Below are 21,203 nucleotides of genomic sequence, written 5' to 3'. Positions count from 1 at the left end.
GAAAACAGAAAGAAGATTTTGAAAATACAGTTTTGAAAACAAGCTAAGAAGAGAAGGTTTTTGGGACTTACACTCTATTAGAGGCCCAGTACTTTACAGTACTGGTGTAAAAGCAAATTGAAAAAAAATGATTTGGAATGATGCAAGGTTTTGTTGTTTGAAAACCTTAATCGTCCGTTTAATTAGAGATTGAAAACAGTTTTGAATATTGACAAAAGTCAACTTAATCAAAGTAAAAATAAAGATTTTTACTTAATTAAGACCTAAACAATTAGGGTTTTATCATAAACTTTATTTACAAAATGATTAGGTTAAAACAAAGTGAATATATGTATTTAAAGCTTTTAAGAAAACACTTAAAACATACTATTTTAAACCTAATAAAAAATATATGAAATAAATAATATTTTTATGATTTTTTATTTATTCACAAAATAGGTATATTAAAGGATAAGTGTGTGAAAAATGAAGTGAAAATAAATTAATTTGATAGGTTAAATAAATATGTGAAGTTTGTGAGAAAATGAAAGAAATTGTGTGAAAAAAAATAGTTTTGGCCCTTGGAGGGTTTGAACCCACGCCCTCTAGGTTACACACTCAAAACAAACACCACTGAGCCAACGCGCGTGTGGTGATAGTGACTTGCCTTCATTTGGTTATGTTTCAAAACAAGTTGCAAATCTTTGAAAAATAAAAGAATCAAAAAGTCTGGGGCGAGGGGGATTCGAACCCCAGACTTGAGGCATGATGATACTAAGGGCGTATGGGAGGCCACTAGGGCAAGTTTGTTCAGTCGTTAAGGGAATGCCTATCATTAAAAATAAAACAAACTTTTCTCAGAGATTTGAAAAATGGCGCCACCCTCCATCTTCGTCTTCAACCTCAAGCTCCATCAATTCAAATTTCTGAACCCTCTCAACTCTCAACCATTTGCAATGATGTAAACATGAAACTTGCTCTAAATTCACTCACGATTCTAAATATGTAACTAACATGAATTAATATTAACTACATCTAACTAATTTACCAGAAATCGTGAAGAACCCTAAAATTTCAAAATCAAATTAAATGACTATACTGCAAGATAAATGGATGATGATAGAGGGTTTTCAATCCTCTGATGATGCTGAACAAGATAGAATCGAGCTATTTCACAAAGAGTACTTAAATTAGAGAAGTGAGGTTCAGGAACTTACCTCTGAAAATGGAGGTCGTGAGGATGATTGAGAGCACCTGGGCTTGAATGAATGATCTCAATAGCTTCCCTGAGACTCAATGATGCTAACTGAATGCTTGTTGGAGCTTGAATCCTCCTGAATTGCTCTATGGTCCTCCCTCGATTTCAGCTTCAAGTGAACATGGAGGGTGTTGATTCTTGAGTTACAGATGAGCTGCAGCCATCTGGTTAGCTTCACTATGACCTGAGGAATGTGCCTGGATGATTGGCTTGGCTCAGAACCTCCTGAATTACTCCATGGACCTCCAACTGCAAATGCTCCAAAGTGAGAGCAACAATGGTGTTCCTCCACTAACAGAAGTGATCCAGGTGCTTGGATCACCTCAAATGACCTCCCTTGAGATGTTAGAATGCTTACTTTCCAAAGATGAGCTCTGGTTTGAAGAAAACGATTCTTCTTGCCAAAGAACTTTGAAAAACAATAAGCATGAGAAGAGAAAGAGAAAGCAAGGAATTGAGTTGCTTTGGTGTAGTTTCTGAATGAGAATGAGGTCTCTATTTATAGGGAATTGGTTCAGAGTAATTGATCATAGTAAGCTTGCTTAATGAGGTGAGTTTGGTTTCTTAGCCATGAAGAAAGTTTGAAAATATCCCAAATGCAATGATGCATTTTCGGGCTAGCTTCCCCAACCATTGATCTTGCATGATCTTAGGGAACATTTCTGATTCAGAGGAGAGTTCTAATTGGCTTAGAGCAAGATTCCTTGATGATTCACCATTTGCCATAAATTCAAAAATGCAATCATTACATAATCACATGCCTTTGTTTTTGGGAATCTTCTCTAATCCTTATGCAATGATGAATTTGAATGTATGGCATGTCTTCAGATGTATTAGAGGTCGTGTAGCATCATTTAGTGAAGCAAAATGCACAAAATTGCAAAGTTTCAAATTGTACATGACCTATAATTTCACTTCATGAGGCCAACTTTGAACAAGCATAACTCCTAGCTCAAATTGAATTTGGAGAAGGTTGAACACAATTTGGAAAGCCCTAAACATCTAATTCAAATCATTAGTTTATGTCTTCTTCAGAATCATTTGGGAAATTTGTGAAAAATGAGCCCAAAGTTGGATGAAAACTAGGTTAAAACACTTAGAAAAATTTCTAAGTGTTTATGACCTAAACTTCAAAATTTCCAAAACTTCATAAATGGTTGATCTTTTGAAAAAAGTTCCTTTGTAAGATGTTGTTTTATTTTGCAAGATCTACAACTTTCATGTTGGAAGTTTTTTTGAGTTGTGTAGGTGAAATTTTGAGTTCTCACCATGCCTTCAAAAACCCTAATTCCCGACTTTTCGCTCCTTGATGAATTTCTTTGAATTTCTTTGGTCAAATGACTTTGACATCCATATATTGATGATATTGATCTTTGAAAGTCATTTTTTGACCAAAAACCTTAAAAGTCAATGATGATCCTTCACAGTTGACTTTTTCCTGACAAAGTGAATTTTTGGGCTTTTGTGTAGAAACAAGATCTTTTCCTCAAATGAATGATGTAAATGGATTATATTGAGGTAGTAGAGATTCTTGAATCATGTCTTGAGTTTTGGATTCATGCCCTGATTAAAAGTCAACTATCTTGGTGAATTAGGTCAAAACCCTAAGTTGTCGACCATGTGAAAATAATGACTGTAGACTTTGAATTGAAGTGTGATGTCCAGTAGATCTTGTAATATGAGTTATTTGAAGATGATTGATGTCTTTGAATGGTTCCCTGAGGCTTTTTAGGGTTTCCCAAAAGTGATCCCTGATTTTAGTCCTTGATAGGCTCAAAACCCTAGTCTGGTGACCTGAGTAAACCTGTACTCATATGACTGGATGTCTAATCAATCATAGATGAGAAAAGTGAAGTCTTTGAGCCTCATGATTGTATTAGGGACTAATCCTTGTATTGATTGATCCTTTGCCTGAGCTTTCTTGTCTTTGAGCATCCTCGATTGGATACCAGATGGAGAAGTGACTGCTCTGGGAACTTGTCTTGACCTGATGAAAAATCCTGAAGATATGCCATCTCAGGGGGGTCAAAAATTAGGGTATGACACTAATGATAAAAAATATTATAATTATTTATTAAAAAATTCTCAAATTGATAAATTGATAGTTATATAAGTTTATAGCTCTTCAACTAAGGGAAAAACATTAATCCACATAAGTAATTTATATAAATAAAATTAATATTAACAACAATATTATAGCTACATAAATATTAAAAAATTCTCACCCTATCATTTTTAACATTGATAAGAGTAAAATATTGATTTAGATTTTCCTCGTTACAAACATAATTCTAAAATAATATTATAACAATATTTTTAATGAAATATTTGACGTGAATCTAATATAGAAATTTTCATTTAAAGTTTAAGAAAAAAAATAAATATATGCAATATGTTAATTGTATAATTATGAGAATTAGTTCAATTAATATTACGAAGACTTTATGTATACAATTTTATTTTTCTCAAAATCGATAATGTCAATGTAATAAATATTTTGTAATTGTCATAAAAAATCATAATAGAAAATTTCTATAAGTAATTCTAATATTTAGGGTATACCTATATCCTATTTACAATTAAATCTATAACTCTTTGAGCTATATTTGGATCTCTATATTCTTTATGAAAAATAATATCATTCCTCCTCTTCCACACTTCATATACAGTCTCCGCAATGGCTATCTTTATAATGTTGCTTCTCCAATTCTTGCTCTTGCACACTTTAACCAGCCAAGAGAGTTCCTGATCCCACACCTGGGCATGATGATCCATATTTAACCATCTGAGGACCTTCTCCCAAATCGCCTTAGTGACCCTGCAATCAAACAACAAATGATGTATATTTTCATAACAGTCAGAGAACACATACTTTTGATCAGTGTGCACACCAAATTTTTCAAGTCTTGCTTTTGTGGAAAGCCTTTTGTGGCAAGCTAGCCATAAGGTAAACACAACCCTAGGCCGTGCATAGTTCTTTACTATCAGCCCTCTCCAATCCACCTTTGGATGCTGTTTCAGGATAGCCATATAAAAAAATTTCATTCTGAACCTTCTATTTGTCAGTTCTTTTCACTGATCCATCTGTCCTACCGCATGTCTCAACTTAAGGATGTTGCGCAAAATCCATGATCCATTATCTTTGATATCTACTTGCATAACATCCTCATTTTCACATAATAGGTGTGGATCCAACGAACCCATAAGGAATCCTCTTTACTCAAAATATTCCATAACAGCTTTGTGAGGCAAGCTTTGTTCCAGGCCTCCAGATTTATCACATCCAATCCTCCATTCCTTTGAGGTCCACAGACTCTATTCCAAACAACAAGAGATTTCTTAGTGATCTCACCCTTCCCTGTCCACATGAAAGACCTACACATAGCTTCCAGCTCCTCAATCACCATTTTAGGCAAGGGCAGGCAGCTCATCCAATAACTAGCAATCCCAAACACAACACTTTTGAGTAATTATATAGCTAAGAAGCTTTGTACTCCAGTGTTTCATCCTCTCACCAATCCTATATCAGCTAGTGCCATACATTGACTATTTGATAATTTCATACTTGTAAGAGGAATTCAAAAATATCTAAATGGAAGCTGCCCTCTGCTAAAGCTAGTAATCTGTTCAAGGTTCTGCTTCTCCTCTTCCTTCATCCCTCCACAATAGATTTTGCATTTTGTTGGATTGACATTTAAACCAGTGGACCTCGAGAACTCATAAAATTTGTCCATCATCATTTGCACAGAACTCCTATCACCCCTGGAAAACATAAGTAAATCGTCAGCAAAGTTATATAATTTTTTAATTCTTCTACCAAAGGAAACATATTTATCTATATAAGTAATTCATATAAATTAAAATATTTATATTAACAAAAATATTTATAGCTGCATAAATTTAAGGGAAAAAATTTAAAAAAATACTAAATATCCAAGCTTTATAATTTTTAACATTAATAACAATAAAATATTAATTTAATTTTTCATACTACTAATATCTTATCAGTAAAACTTTTTTTTAGATGGCTAATTCTTATTTTATATATGCAATTTGGTCAGATTTTTTCACTTCACATTTTTTATATCGTCCATAAAATACCACACCATAAATAATGCACCCGGACGACAGCACGGGTGTCTGACTAGTAATGTTTTATCATAAAAGTGGTGGTCTAATATTCATCTAATTCATTGAATATTCACTCCTTAAATTAAGAATTTGAATTTCTTGTGAAAGTAACTTCAATTTCCTTAATTATTGATGATATTGATTGAATCATTGTTCTTATGATGATGAGGAAACATGTAGCTTTTAAATCAATCTGCTGCATTTTTGTTTCCGCTTATCACGTTTTGCTTCTGCATTTTTAAATCTCATTTCATAAAAGAAAATGTTTTAAGAATTGGTTTCAATCAGAAGAGGTCTATTCAACCCCCTTCTAGACCCCCTAATCTCCATATCTTCGCCTAACAACTTAATTGATTAACAGGATTTCTAATCGATTAGGAGGCGAACTAACATCTTAATCGATTTGAAGAAGGGTTTAAACGAATATACAATGAGTTTAGCTCTTCTGGTTGATCAGTATTGCTTCTTAATCGTTTTCGTACTTGCTAGAATTTGTCTTAATAAGTTTTGAGAAAAAGACTAAGAAATTAAAATAGTTTCTGTGTGTATTGCGATTGCCTTTATTCTTTTTAGCTCTTCAAATTGGAACTTTGAATGGTGATACTTGAGATTTAGTTTTTCTTAGTTTAGTTGTCATCATCGAAACATTTAGAACACTTTAACATGCATATCATATAGAATAACAACCGGTTGAAATTTTGTCTTGTATGGAATGGAACTGAGAATTGTCTTCGAGTGTCACCTTGATGATCTTTGCAAGAAAAGTTCATATGATTCTTCCATCTTAAATTGTATTTAATAGAGTATGTGATGTATTGCTTTAGAAATTTAACTGCTTCTACTTGTGTATCAGCAACTAGATAGGCCTCTAAATGTGTAACAAAATGAGGTTCTCTTCACCATTCACACCCTATGACTCTATTTTGTTGGACCTGAGAACTTAAGGCTTCAACAAATTTAGTGTCTTTAATCTTTTCTCTACTTTATCTGCTACATGTTGTTTAAATTTATTTTGGTCATCACCTAGTTTAATAGAAGTTAATGGTCAGAATAAATATAAAAATAAAAGAGAAACTTTATTGAATAAAAAAATTTTCATTTGATAAAATAAACTTAAGATTTAATAATAATTGGCAATACCTAAAAATGACGCAAAAAATTAATTGTAATTTAAGCAAGTGTACTAAATCGTGCGAGTATTGAATTCAAATACTGAAAAATATTAGTGAATTTAATTTCATTACACAATTGAACAAAAGGGTCTGATTTGGTTTGTTGAATATATATACCCAAACTAAATTAAATTTCTTTTGGATTTAATATGATAAAATATGTTAATGATGAGACTGGCTTTTCATCCGCTTAGCATCCTAAATTGACATTTTTTGTTGAGTATAGATTCCCTAGATTGTTTATCCCCAATTCCCTAGTGATTAAACTTTTAGTCCTAAATTAATTCCTATGACCAGTAGTGAATTACAGATAAAACTAAGCCTTTAATTAATAGATCATTATAGTTTCAAGGTGTCATCACTAGGTTTAGGTTATAACTAGAAATAATATTTTCATCGTTGATATTCCTTTCTAAGTTAAAATCGTAGAGCAGTTTAAAGTTTGCCAGAAAGTAAAGAGCATTGAGCATGGATATGACAAGAAAAATATGCATGTTTGAAAATAGGTAATACTTTGGAAAGTGTTGAAGTAGACAGTTTGTATTTTGAATTCAGAAATAGGCAATACTTCGGGAAGTGTTGCAGAATGCAAAACAGTGCATCCTTTGAGAACTATTGTTGTAGGCGAAATAGTGCAACAATTGAAATATGTTGCTGTAGGTGAAACAATGCAAAAGTGTTGTTGAAAGTGTGTGTTTCATCAAGGGTCACAACCTTATGAAACAACACCAGTTTGGCCTATAAATTGAACATCCCGCATTCAAAAAATATATTAGAAAATCATATATTCTTCACCATAAATTCCAGACACTCTTCGCTACATTCGAGTTTTTGTCGGTCTTGCGAAAATTCGATAAAAGGCTGAATTATCCTGGATATTATGGCATTCCAACTCTAAGATACTCGAGAGTGTTTGAAATACTTATAAAGAAAGTGATTTCATTCACGATTCTAGTTTCGATCCATTTTATTTAACAATCAATTTTTTAACATGAATGTGATTACACTTGTAGAAGTAATAAGGGAGATTAAATATAGAAATTCGTTGAAATATTCCTCCTTACGTCTCCACTGTGTTTTGCTGTTCTCCGAAGTGTAATTTTTGGTCAAAAATCCAAAGTGCTTATGAAAAATGACCTTTGCCCCTAGATAACAAAGATTGGATACGCATGCAAAGTTAGTTATACGTAGGCTATTGGCAGGTTTTGGGCAATTGATTTCAATCAAATTAGGTGATGGAACGAAAACACCTTTCTAGTCTACAAGGTGGGTGAGAAATAGGCCATTTTACCAGGTTTTCCCAAATTTGTTTATGTTATCGGAGGATAGGAGTTGTAGGGTAAGTTCAATGGGTGATTGGCTGGACAATACTTGGTATTGGAGGATTGGAGGCTTCAGCCAGGATGTTGAAGGAGAAAAACAAGAACTGTTGGAAATTCTGGCGGATATTCAACCGCAGCATTTCTAAAATTTCCAAAACTTGTCACACTTATAGACTCATCAAATCCCTCCATTTCTTAAAATCAACATGTATTTCTAAATAAAACATGTGAGCCAATTGTCATACCCTAATTTTGACTCCCCTGAGATGTCACATCTACAGGTACTTCATTAACCCAAGACAAGTACCCAGAGCAATCACTTGTTCACCAAGTGCTCAGACTTAGGTTTTCAAAAGGGCAAGAAATTCAGACAAAAGATCAATTAGTGAGAAAATGATTTTCAACACAATCATAGAACTCAGGGTGATTCATCTACCCACCTATAATGTTCAAACATCAGTCATCAGGACTCATGCTTGCTCAGGTCACCAAACTAGGGTTTTGAGCCTATCAAGGACTAAATTCAGGGCCCACATCTGGGAAACCCTAAAAAAGCTCCAAGGCATCACTCAAAGTGCCTAATCATCTTCAAATTATTCCTATGTCAATATCAAATGGGAAGTGTACTTCAATTCAGAGGCCACAGTCATCAATTTCATCTGGCCCACAATTAGGTCTTTTGACCTAATTCACCTGGACAGTTAACTTTTAATCAGGGCATGGTTCCACAACTCAAACCATGACTCAAGAATCTTCTAAGACTTCAATATGATCCACTCATATCATTCATTTGATGGAGACAACTTGATTCACTTGAAATCTATAAAATCAAAATTCACTTGAAAAAGTCAACTGTACAACATCACCTTTGACTTTTTTAATTTTTGGTCAACCTGTTTACGGTGATTTCCGGTAAACAACCGCTAGTCTTCCAAACTATAATAAATATGATTTGGTTACTCGCAGGATCGACTAGATAGATCCTAGGACATAGTCAAACGAAAGGTTTATTGATGTGATTTGGTTCATACCTGTTTGTTTTGATTTTTAGAAATTTATGTTCAAATGACTAATCATTCGAGATAACGCTGGTTATATGAGTTAGTGTAACTTCGACGCATAAATCGTAATAAGAAAGCATGTAAATTGCGGGAATGTAAATTGCAAGAAAATTAACATGCAAGAATATAAATCGCAAGAATATAAATTGCAGGAAAGTAATGTGCATAAAATCAAATGACTTCGAAAGTAAAAGTTAAACAAGGAAAGTAAATTGCAGGAAACGAAAAGATATTTGATAAAAGTAAATACACATGTATTCAAATTGGTGGTGTCATACGTACATTTCTCAGCGAACTCTTTCTCTTAACACTTGATACTTGAGCGATATGTGAGTGATTTGTACAAAATGAACACACGAAATCCTATCATTAAGACTCCTATTTATACTAAATTCGACCCTAACGGTCATACAATAATCTAATGCCACGTTATCCATGAGAACTCTGGGGATGCCATCTGTATATGTGCAGTTTGTAGAAACCGTTTCGCAATTCAAACCTTCCCGCTCAAGTCCCTTTCGACATGTGGCTATATAGTTATATTCGAAAATGTTACGGAAACACATTAAGCTTCAGTACTTTATGTAATTTTCCGCAAAATATCTAAGTCTTGGCTAAGGTATCTTCCATGTTAGCTTCGATACTTCTCTCCTTCGCTTCAACTTAGACTTTTTCTTAAAGCATAGCCATCAGTAGCCATTTTTTTAAAATCTTCGAAGATGGTCATCAGAAACCATCATTCTCCGAACTTAAATCCTTCGAAGATCAATTTCTTAAACGAAATCTCCAGCTAACAAATTGCCCCCAATAAATGCCTGTTTCGACAAACGAGAGAAATGGGCGTTTCTTGCCATGATGGGATTTCGTTTTGCTTTCTTAGAGTCCCGAGATTAATAATTGACGTCATAATCAATTATGACTCTATTTCCAAAACATCTTGTCGCTTTCAAAAAACGTCTCCTCAACAGTTACATTCCCACGTCTTGACCTTACTTTATGATCATTACTCCTATATCCTAGGAATAGAGTTGGTGACTATTCGACCGCCGTTGGATTAAATCAATGCTTGCCGCGTGTCCTTTAGTTTTTACCCAAAAGATTTAAAAGGGTTTCCGCTAAACCTTTAAATACTTAGTCTCTTCCTCTCTTTTTCATTCAGTTCTATTCCTTCAAACTCTTTTCAGAAAAGACCGTAATTATTTGCCTCTAAACTTCTTCCTCAAATTAAACATCTTTCAATGGCGTCTTCTTCAAATGTTCTCCAACCAGTTCTGAAGCTTCAGAAACCTATGCAAATGGGGAACCAAGAATACATACCAAATCCAAATACTGCGGAGGAACGCACCATTTACGCTTCTCAGGTAATCATCCCTTTTGAACTTTCTGGAAAAACTTATGCTTTCATGGGCCCGTTACCAGGAGAAAATAGTTCATCAAATAAATTCTTTCCTGCGTATTATAAGACTAGGCCTCTGGTTAGCAAGATTCAAATAGACAATGAAGGTAATCCAGTCTTAGAGGATTCTAACCCTGCAGAAGGGGCTTCGACTGCGCCTCCCGTAGCCTTAGAGAAAATTAGGTTAGATTACGTAACCAATTTTGTGAAGGTTTTTAGGTCAATCCCTTTAGCAAAAGATCCTGAACTGTACTATTCTTGGTTAGCCAAAGTGGAGAAACAAAAGGCTTCTTTCTGGCAAGAGTTAGGGATTTACGACCTAATTCAATTGTCCAAGACTGGTTTAGAATATAACCAAACTATGTTAGTAGCATCAGTCCATTTCTGGGACGCTTCTCATAATACCTTTCACCTTCCATGTGGAATGATTACTCCAACCCTTTTCGATGTAGCTGCCATCACAGGGCTTCGACCGACTGGCGAAACCTTTGATCCTAATGTCTTGGATGTTGATACCATCAACTTCAACGAAGCTACAGTTACTTATACTGCTTTCATCCAACAATATCATGATCAGGCAAATGCCACAGTCTCTGACGTAGGGCATATTGCTTTCCTGGCATTATGGCTTTCGAGGTGTGTTTTCTGCTCCAGGTCCATACAAGTAGCGAAAAGATATCTTTGCATGGCTAATCAGTTACATGATGGTAAGAAACTGAACCTAAGCCAATTGATTCTAGGATTTCTTTACGAAAACCTTGGTGAAGCTGTAGATCTTGTAAAGAATTACACAACAGGATCTCTCCTTTTCGTTGGTCCCTTCTGGTTATTACAACTGTGGCTTAATGCCACCTTCGAAGCTCACCTCCCATTCCGGGGCGTCGTCAACGAAGAAGTTCCAGAGATCAAAAATCGATCTGTCGAAGGAACTAGATTGGCCTTGTTAACCCCGAAAGAAGAAACTGGGAAACTTCGTGAACATTTCTTAGCATATGTAATGATGTTTGCTAAACGTTACCAGTTCAGTTCTTCAATGGCTCCATTTGTACGAAGAGCTGTAGGTCCTAAATGGTTTACTCGAGAGTTTCCTGCAACATCTCCGGACCATCATACTGAATCTTTGGCTATTTTGGAAGCTTTTCTTACCCCGAGGTTATTCTATCACCGCCTCCGACCTTCCAAAGGTCAATGTATCCTCGTTTGCTACCAGCCAAATCTTGTGTCGAGACAGTTTGGATTGGTCCAAGTAAAGCCCAAGTGTCTGTATGACAAAAGGAACCACATGTGCTTCCGTACCTTATACCTAACTGAAGATGAATGTGACACGAAGATAGCCAGATATACTGATGTTTTCACCCTTTGTCCTATCTCTTTCGCACCTTCTTTCTATTCCACTCCAGATTTTCAACAATGGTGGTCAGATTATTATACCACACAGATCTATGATGTCGAAGGCCTTACTCAAGAACTAACTGAAGCTTTTACTGCTGTGCAGGATAAATTCCACAAAGGTACCTCCACTCACATTAAAGAAATCCAAGCTTTTCAAAAGTTCTTTGAAACTATTTACAGGCCTGATGATCTTAGTCGGACCGTTTGCGAAGCTGCTGTTATTTTACGTGAAAAGTTTTCTGCAAGACTGGATAAGTTGAAATTGCCCCCGTCTGTTCGACCAGAACTACGTTATGAAGTGGCATTTAAACTTAATCCTCCAAAATTCCCTCTACTACCAAGTGCTGATTTTGGTGTGGCTTTAAGTCCTCCTTTCCCAGACTGGTTCGTGTGTGGGAATGCTCTCAAAATTCTTCAAGAGAGTATTAAAAAACGCGCTGAACGAGTGGTCCCGACTAAGCATACCCTGGATACTTTCAAAGGGCATCTCCATATATATCTTGAACACGTTCGTGTCTTGACTCCAATACCCGAAGGTTTGGGTCTAGTTAATCTTTAGACTGACTCTTCTTTCTCTTATCGAGATAATAATTCCAATCTTTGTTGCAGCTGTTGCTCACAAGAGAAAGGTTAAAACAACTGCTGCGCAGAAAGATTCTGAGGCCTCGAAGAGCAATAAGCCAAGTGGGAGCGATTCTATTACGACTAACGCGAAACCCACGGTACACACACATTTCATATTCCAACTAGCATGTCTTTCGAATAGCGCTTATTTTCCTCCTTTTCATTTTTCAGAGTTCGAAGCCTCCAATGCCTTTGAAGCGAAAAGTTCTTCCAACTACTACTCCAGATGTTACTTCGGATGAGGAAGACAAGTCTCCCCCTCGTACCAGGCAAGGGCATAAAAAGAGACAAAAAGGCACCACACCTGTGGGCAAAGGGAAAGGACCTGGGTCTTCGAAGATCACTTCTTCGAGTGATAAGGTGTCTTCTGAAGAATCACCTTTAAAAACCACTAGTAATGCTCTCGTGATGGAAAGCCATAATTCAAGTCCAGCCACTAATACGGCTAAGGTATCTAGATTTTACAACATAATCATTTCTATAAATTTCATTTCGAATGATTAAGTTAACGTCACCTCATGATTGCAGGATGATATTGGAACAGCTACTTCAGATTTCAACTCCTTCAATGCTGCCATTCACCTTGGTAATCTTCAAGGTGAGCAAAAAGAAGTCTTTTGCTTATGTCGAATGATTCTCTTGCGACTCTTACACCACAATTAACCATATTTGTTTATTTTTCAGATGTCCCTCAACACACCTCTCATATACTTTCACCAGTCCTTGAAGATGCTCCCCCTCTTGCCACTGTCAACACTGTATCCTCTGTTGAAGGAAGCCATTCGACTGATGATTCTCCTCCTACTCGCAAAGACGCAAACATGGGTGAGGAGGACCAATTCTCAGGCGAAGATAATGCAGCTGTACCATCGACTGGGAGCGAAGACACCGTATCTAATCAAGGCGTCGTGGAAGAAACCTCCAAATTGATCGAAACTGACCTCTGTGGAAATTCAAATTTCGAAACTGTAGTTATTCCTGAAACTACTCCAATGCCTGCCCCAATCATACCTACTCCTTCAGAATTGGAGCAACTTAGGCAAACTGATCCTCTCAGTTTTCTTAAAACCATGATGAACATTGATAGTACTTCAGCTCTTGCGTCGGAAGCTTCTCCAACTGTTCAGACCAAGTCTGGAGACAAAGAGGACACCCCCGGCCTCCTTCATCAAATAAAGGAGAATTTCTTCGAAACGAACCTCGTCGAAATCTTAAGTAAGGACTCCACGAGATGTCATGGCTTGAAGCAACTCTTGAAGAAAGTGGATTTACTTCTGGTTTCGAAAGAGGTCTCAGATGTAATTGTACTTCTGGGCTCTTTAATCGACCAACTTCAGTCTAACATTCTTCGACAGAACGATGTTAATGAGCAGCTTGCTGCAAAAATGGCTTCTCATAGTTCTTCATGGAAAGCTGCCACTGAGGCAACCAACAAGGGTGATGCTCTTAGGTTAGAATGTTTGAAGAACCAAGAAGAATATGATATGTGTGAGAAAAATATACAATCTTGGAAACAAGAGATCAAGAAACTCGAAGAGAAAATACAGAAAGTTGAATCTCGCCAAGCAACCATTCGACAAACCAATGATCAAGAAATAGCTGAAGTAGCGCGACTAGGTATCCAACACTTCGAAGCTGCGCAGAAATTGGTGCCAGAGATCGAAGAGTTAAAGAAGCAACGAGCTCTGCTTGAGCTTCGTATGTCTTCCTGGGAGGCTCAGTATTCGAAGATCAAAGATAGCCTTCCTAGGGATTTCAGTTAATTTTCTTCGAACTTTGTATACCTTTTTGTGGCGTAAATCCCTTTGTTTGTAATTGCTCAATTTCAGAATATATGTATGAAAAACTCGTCTTTTCACCTTTCGCTCTGAGCTGACCAATGACAATGTTTGACAACACTTTAAAATATTATCAATATATTTCTTTTTATGCCACAGTAACCTTAGTGAATGCCTCACGTGGCTCGATTGCCCTTCGCAGCCCTAGACTTGACGTTTCTCCTCCCCTTAGCCGTAATCATCATTATTTTCTGACGTCATTTCCTCTCAAACGTCTCTTTAAGACGTGCGTGCATCAGTTTTATGATTACGTTCCAACTTCCAAGGGCGGGAAACGGCGGTGACCATAACTTCTCTCTGGAAACACCAAACGCAGTCTAATCAATCATTAAAACTGAAACGTTTCCTTATCGCTCCTTTTAACTATATAAAGGATTAGTGTTCCATTCTTTTCTTCACGCTTTTTTCAAACTTTCACTTCAAAACTCTTTTCTTTTCTCTCGTGCTCTTTTCAACCATAATCTGTTTCAACCTTTAGCATGGCACTCAACAGCAACCTAACCTACGCTAACATTAGAACTCTTATTAAAAAGGAGTTCAAACCCTGCCCAGAAGAATTCAGCAGGCATCACATCAGCCTTCACGCTCTTTTCCACAATCAGGGAATGGGATTTTACCCAACAATCTTAGAAGGGAATGTTTATCCCAAAATGCTTGCTGATTTCTGGATGTTTGCGTACCTACGTATTGATCCTGAAGGAAGAACTACTATAGTTTCTGAAATTCGAGGGGCTGAAGTTTCTATCACGCCCTCCACCATCTCTGATTTGTTGCGCTGCAGCAACACTGGAGCAACCTTTGATGATAACAGTTTCACCATGACCACTTCTGTCTTACTGAAGGGTCTCATGGAGAATGATCCCTATAGCGCCAAAGTCATCAGGATTTGGCATCAACTTCTAGTGGGTAACTTTTACCCACGAAGTTGTGATGAGAACAGCATTATGGTGGAGGACTTGGAGTTCATCTCTTGTGCTTTGCGAGGGGTGAAGATCAACTTTCCTTTGTTGATCTTCAAACGACTCGTGGAAACTGTTGCTTTAACTTCCTCTCGAGAGGGTTCGGTAAGTTGCCTTCCTTTTGGGAGGTTTTTATCCTACTTGTTCCTCAAGAGAGGTGTAGTGCGAAGGATGCGAGACTTGGGGCGCATGAACATGTTCGAAGCAGAGGGTCTTCATATGCTATCTTTGGAAGACTTAGAACAAAGGGTCAACTAAAGGGTAGATCCTTTTTAGGTTTTTACTGCTTCGTTTTTTTTTGTAATTTTTGCTGCTCCATATGGATCAAAGTCACATTGTACCTCCCTTTAAAATTAATGAAGATCTTCTGCCGTATTTTTATTTATGCATGTTTTCTGGTCACAGAGCCATTTTGGTGCGAAACTAACCATTTTGGCTTACGTAGTATTACTCAAATGTCTACGTTTTTTCAATCTTTACTTCATGCATGCTTGGTTTGTATCTCTTTAGATACTTCCCATTTACTCTTAAGATCCTACGACCTTCTGCTAATTCTTCTATCTCGTAAGCATTATTTGAGAATACTTTCAAGATTCGAAAGGGACCTTCCTAGTGTGGGGACCATTTCCCCAAAGCTTGGTTCTTTCGATCTATAGGTAAAATAACTTTCCAAACTAGATCATTATTAATAAATGTTTTACCTTTCACCTTTTTATTGTATGCTCTGGACACCCTTTCTTTCTGTCTCTTTATCATCTCCAAAGCTCGAAGTCTGTCTTCGTCCAAGTCAACTAATTCATTCATCATCAGTTCCCAGTACATGTTAGGGGGAATTTCTGCTTGTCTTTGTATCTGGACTGATTGCAAGTATATTTCAACTGGGAGTACCGCATCGTGTCCAAATGTCAGTTGAAAAGGGGTAGTATTCGTAGCTTCTTTCGGAGATGTTCGACAAGCCCAAAGTGCTTGGTCCAAAGTTCTGTGCCAACTTTTAGGTTTTTTCCCTACATGCTTCTTTATGAGACCAATTATTATTTTGTTCGCTGCTTCGACTTGTCCATTTGCCTGAGCATAGTAAGGTGTAGAAGTAAACAGTTTGAAGCCTATCTCTTTGGCGAAATCTTGCATTTTTCGCCCAGTGAACACTGATCCTTGATCTGTAGTTATACTTTCTGGGATCCCGAATCTGTATATAATATGTTTTTGAATGAACTCGATCACAGCTTCTTGATCAACGTTCGCGAGTGGTATAGCTTCGACCCATTTTGTAAAATAGTCAATTCCCACTAAAATATACCTCTGACCTCTAGATGACTTGGGGTGAATTTCTCCAATTAGGTCCAACGCCCATCCTCTAAAGGGCCAAGGCTTTATTATTGAACTTAGTTCATTTGCAGGAGCATGTTGAATACCTGCATGTTCTTGACATTATTGACACCCTTTGGCAAATTCTATGCAGTCTTTTAACATGGAAGGCCAATACATTCCGTATCGAAATAGAAGCCATTTCATTTTGTGCCCCGCTTGGTGGGCATCACATGCTCCACTATGCACGTTCGAGAGAGCTAAGTAAGCTTCCGCTTCACCCAAACATTTTAGCAATACTCCTTCAGGAGTCTTTTTGAACAACTCATTTCCCATCAGAAAGTATGATAAGGCTCGATATTTTACTTTTCTATCCGTGTCTGACGAAGGGTCCTTCAAATAATTCACAATTGGACTTCTCCAGTCCGTGTCTGCCAACGAGTCTATGTTCAAAACTTTGAATTCTTCTTTGTTAGCAAACCCTATTTGTGAGTTTTCCAAATCACTTGGAGAAAGTTTCGTAGCCATTGCTCTGCCTCTTACCTGGATTAATTCCTCGAATTTGCTTTTCGATACCCTGTACCCTGAGGCTAGTTGTGCCAAATCGTTTGCTTCCTGGTTCTGCAATCTTGGGACATGGTTCAGATCCACATATTTGAATTTTTTAAGCAACCTATTTGCTATAACAAAGTACATGATCAAATTTTCTTTGATGCACTTGTACTCTTTCGTTAGTTGTTTAATCACTAATTCGGAATCTCCTTTAATTTCGACTCTGGTTGCCCCCAATTCTAACAAAGCTTCAAGTCCGGCTATCAATGCTTCGTATTCAGCTTCATTATTGGAACATAGAGGGCCTTCAATTCTATACTTGAGCTTTGTTGGAATTCCTTCAGGAGAAATTAGCAATATTCCAACGCCAGTTCCTTCTTTGTGAGTTGAACCGTCAAAGTATAACTTCCAAGGTGGCAGTTCCACGTATTGCTGAGAATTTTCTTCTATTGCATGATCAACAATGAAGTCTGCCACAATTTGCCCCTTCATTGCCTTAAGGGGTTGAAATGTTAAAGAGTACTCAGTTAAGGCCAAAGCCCATTTGCCAATTCGACTATGTAATATTGGCTTCGATAACATATGTTTAATAACATCACAATGGGACGAAACATAAACATCAACTGGCTTTATATAATACTTGAGTTTAATACATGAGAAATATAAACAAAGGAAGAGTTTTTCTATTGCACTATACCTAGTCTCTGCATCATTGAGTACTCTACTTAGGTAATAGATGGCTCTTTCGATGCCATTTTCATCCTCCTGAGCTAACATGCTACCTATTGTTTTATCCGAAGCTGAGATATACAAGTGCATGTGCTTCTTTCCATTCGGAGGGGCCAATATTGGAGGATGCATCAAGTATTGCTTGATCTTTTCGAAAGCTTCTTGATGTTCAGCTAGCCATTCAAACTTGCCTTGCTTGAGTCGAAGCAAAGGTGAGAAGGCTTGTGTGCGTCCACTTAAATTGGAGATGAATCTTCTCAAAAAATTTATCTTCCCCAATAAGGACTGCAGTTGCTTCTTCGTGGAGGGAGGCTTTGCTTCCATAATGGCCTTTGTTTTATTCTGGTTAATTTCTATCCCCTTCTTGTGAACTAAAAAACCCAGGAAGTCTCCCGCCTGCACAAAGAAAGCACATTTAAGGGGATTCATCTTCAAGCCATGTTTTCGCATTCTCTCGAATGATTGGCTCAGATGATCTAGATGATTGGAATCTGATACAGATTTTACCACAATATCATCTATGTATACTTGCATAAATGTTTCTATAAAGTCATGAAATATATAATTCATTGCTCTCTGATATGTTGCCCCAGCATTCTTTAGGCCGAAAGGCATTACTACCCATTCGTATGTACCTATTGCCCCTGAGCAACGAAAAGCTGTTTTAGATACATCTTCTTCTGCAATGAAAATCTGGTTATATCCAGAGTATCCATCTAACATACTCAGATACTCGAAACCTGCGGCTGAATCTACCAGCATTTCTGCCACAGGCATAGGATATTCATCCTTAGGTGTTGCTGCGTTTAGATCACAAAAATCTATACATACTCTTAAAGAACCATTCTTTTTAATAACCGGCACAATATTAGCAATCCATTCAACATACCTCGTGGTCTGGATGAACTTGCAGCGCAGGAGTCTTTCTACCTCTGCCTTGATCTTCGAATGGATCTCGGGTGCAAACCTTCTTGGAGTTTGCTTAATCGGCTTTTTCCCTTCTTTGATTGGCAACTTTAGTTCGACTAAGTCTCGTGCCAAACCAGGCATTTCGTCGTAATCCCACGCAAAACAATCTTTGTTTTCTTTCAGCAAAGTAATGACTTTAGATTTTAGAGTTGGTTCCAGTTTTGCACTAACATACGTTATCCTCTTCCGATCTCCTTCCCCAAGATTTACTTCTTCAAGTGGATCTTGGGCTAACATTTTAATATTCGAGGCCATAGGGTCTTTCTCGAATCCCAGAGGCTCTTCGTCGTAGATTGCGTCCAACTTTTGGGTAAGTTCTTCCTTTGTGGTGTTTGCCATTCGAACTGGATCTTCAAAAGATTGAGAGGACGCATGTAACCTTGAATTTGATATCTCCTTATTTTCTGAAACCGAATTTACCGTCATGCTTGATAGCTCGGCTTCGAGAGCCGTGTTTCTTTTGTTCTCGGCTATATAAGCCGAAATCTTCTTAAAGAAGGAGGACTCAGACATCATCAACATCGTCGTCCCAGCCTGTTGGCCGTATTGTTGGATAATTCTCATTTGATGCGACATCCTCTGGACCGTCCATTATCTCTCTATTCCACTGGAAACCATTTGGGTGTAAAGATAGATAGTATAATGCGTTCTTGTTTGGAGTGTATATATCTTCCGCAGCATGGCAAGGTCCTATATTTCCCAGGTTCCTGTCGAAGCTGGTTTTGTTGACTTGATTAACTTCAGCCATATAATAACTCTGGTCTCCTTCGATGTTCTCCACTGTGCCATCTTGTCTCCAAATGGTTAGTCTTTGGTGCATAGTTGAAGGCACCGCAGCAACTCCGTGGATCCATTCCCTTCCTAACAAGAGATTATAATTTGCTTTTGTTGGTATCACCATGAACATAGTTGGTCTGGTAACAGAACCCACAGTTAAATTTACTTGAACAACTCCCAGAGTCTGCCCAATTTTGCCTTCGTAGTTTGACAAAACCATGTTATGAGGCCTTATATCTGTGTCAAACATACCAATTCTCTTCAACATGTATTGGGGCATTAGATTCACTGCCGCCCCTCCATCTACCAGAACTTTGTTAATACCAACGTTCTCAATCTTGGCCCTTATATAGAGTGGTTTCAGATGATTTCGCATGCCTTCGTCCGGCCTTTCGAAGAAAGCATTCTGCTCCTCAACTGCTCCGTTGTTTAGCACGTAGTAACACACAGGTCTGTGTTTTGTCATCTCTTCGACGTTAGTTTCTTCACACTCCTCAACTTCAGTTTCTTGATTGAATTCGTGAGGGAGGACTGACACCACGTTGCATATCAAGTTGAGAGATGATACTCCATCTGAATCGAAATCATTTGTCATTCTATCTTTTTCCTTCCAAGAATTGGAACGCATCTTTTCTTCTTCTTCTAAAATATTTTCAGCTTCGAAGAGTCTGCGTTCTACCGGAGGTTTGCTTACCTTTGCCCCCTGGTGTTGAACTTGGTTGCTGCTAGACTCTCCAATCTCCCTTGGCTTGTATTCTCTTTGGGCCTTCTTCATTCTCTGGTGCCGTCTCCATTGGGATCTGGACATAGGATTTCTACCTTTGTAATTCTCAAGCCTATACATCTCTCGATTTGAGGTCCGGAATTGCTTCCTATAGGCCATTGCAGTTCTTCCTCCTTGGTCCCAACTTCTCCACTTATTGGTTCTTGCGCCAGCTTGCTCCCATCTGTCCTTAGGTGTATCTGCAGGGACTCTGAATGTGACCCTTCGTGCCTTAGGGTGAGGACTGTCAGGCCTCTTACATGAAGTTCGATTGTCGAACGTATATATATCAGGACGGAGACCTTGGGTTTCTCGATTCATGATAAAATAACTCCTTTCGAGGGAACGCGCTAGGAGTTCATCATACACTGCTCCGCACCTGGGACATAACACCACTTCTGTATTTGCTTTGTGGCAACTGACCAAGAAACTCACCAAACTTTCCGCAGTTCTTGGGTATATCTTTAGCAGTAGGTTTCCGCCTCTCCAAGGCTGCTCCAATCTCTCTCTCAGGGTCCTCTCGAAGTTAGCTTGGATTCTTCGATTCAGCATTATAGAGCATCTTGGGCACATCAGCATTTTTCCTCCATTCTTCTCGTGGCAATCCCAAAGGTAATCTTTCAAAGTTTCGCCCTCTGGTGGAATGTCCACATTTCCCTGTTGCCTTGTCAGCCATTTCTCCAGCTCTTCGATTTCAGACAAAGGTCGTCTAGCATTTACCATGTTGACCACTGCTGGAGGGGCTTCAGAAATTTGTATCTGCTGAAGTTTCATCCTGAGGTCTTCAGTGGCCTCGCTAGTTTTTTCCTCCAGATTGTCGGTCATTTCTGGGTCGAGGGATTCTTCAACATCAGTATTGAAGACCGCATCACCATTTAGGCTTTTAGTAACCTGCTTTCCCTTTGACATCATTTCTGGTTCAGCAAATTCGACTTCAGACACTTCCACCATGTTGATGTCACATGGCTCACACAGG

This window comes from Vicia villosa, linkage group LG5 (genome assembly GCF_029867415.1).
Source record: "Vicia villosa cultivar HV-30 ecotype Madison, WI linkage group LG5, Vvil1.0, whole genome shotgun sequence".
NCBI classification, from domain to species: domain Eukaryota; kingdom Viridiplantae; phylum Streptophyta; class Magnoliopsida; order Fabales; family Fabaceae; genus Vicia; species Vicia villosa.
The sequence above is the reverse complement of the archived record's forward strand: the minus strand, read 5'-3'. Positions refer to the sequence as shown.